This window comes from Geospiza fortis, unplaced genomic scaffold (genome assembly GCF_000277835.1).
Source record: "Geospiza fortis unplaced genomic scaffold, GeoFor_1.0 scaffold432, whole genome shotgun sequence".
NCBI lineage: Eukaryota > Metazoa > Chordata > Aves > Passeriformes > Thraupidae > Geospiza > Geospiza fortis.
Genome location: NW_005054436.1, coordinates 310500 through 311247, shown reverse-complemented (window position 1 = coordinate 311247; position 748 = coordinate 310500).

The window sequence follows — 748 nt, the reverse complement described above, 5'->3', positions numbered from 1 at the left end:
GGGGGCCCCTCAGGTGGGCAGAGCTCAGCCCTGGAGCCCTCGGGGTCCGAAGCTCTTTGTGCCAGTGCTGCTCTGTCCTGGAACACAGAACACCCACGGCCAGGCCCAGCCTAACAGGAGGGGAGGAGGGCACAAAGCAGGGAGAAGCCTTTGGGGAAGGAATGCTGGTAAGAAGTGGGAGCTGTGAGTTTGTGATGAGTGTTGGGAACGGGGTTTGTCAGTCCCCAAACCCCCTCGGCTCCGCGCTGCCTCTGTGCCACATGCAGGAAGGGATTCTTGCTTTTATTTATATTTATTTTTAATTTATGTATTAATAAGGAGTGTTTGTTTTTACTGCCAGGCCCTGGCAGAGCAGGGACAGCAGAGCTCTCGTGGAGAGCCCTGGCTGTGCCGTGAGGGGAAATGAGCAGCTGCGAGGAGAGCGGGGAGGGAGGCAGGGCTGGAAGGGGGCACGGCCGCCCCAAAGTGGGCTGGGCTGGGGCAGCCCTGACCCCGCTGTGCTGCCCCAGCCCCGCGGGTCTCACTGCGCTCCCAGTGCGCTGTGCTGGGTGGGAATCTGGAATAAACACACTTCTCCAGCTTCCTCCTGGAGTTTAACTTCCTAATAAAGCCATTGTTATTTTCCTAACCCGGTGCGGTCCCGTTCCCGGCCCTGTCCCGTTCCCGTTCCCATTCCCATTCCCGTTCCCACTCCCGGCCCTGTCCCGTTCCCATTCCCGTTCCCAGTCCCGGCCCTCTCCCCCTCCCT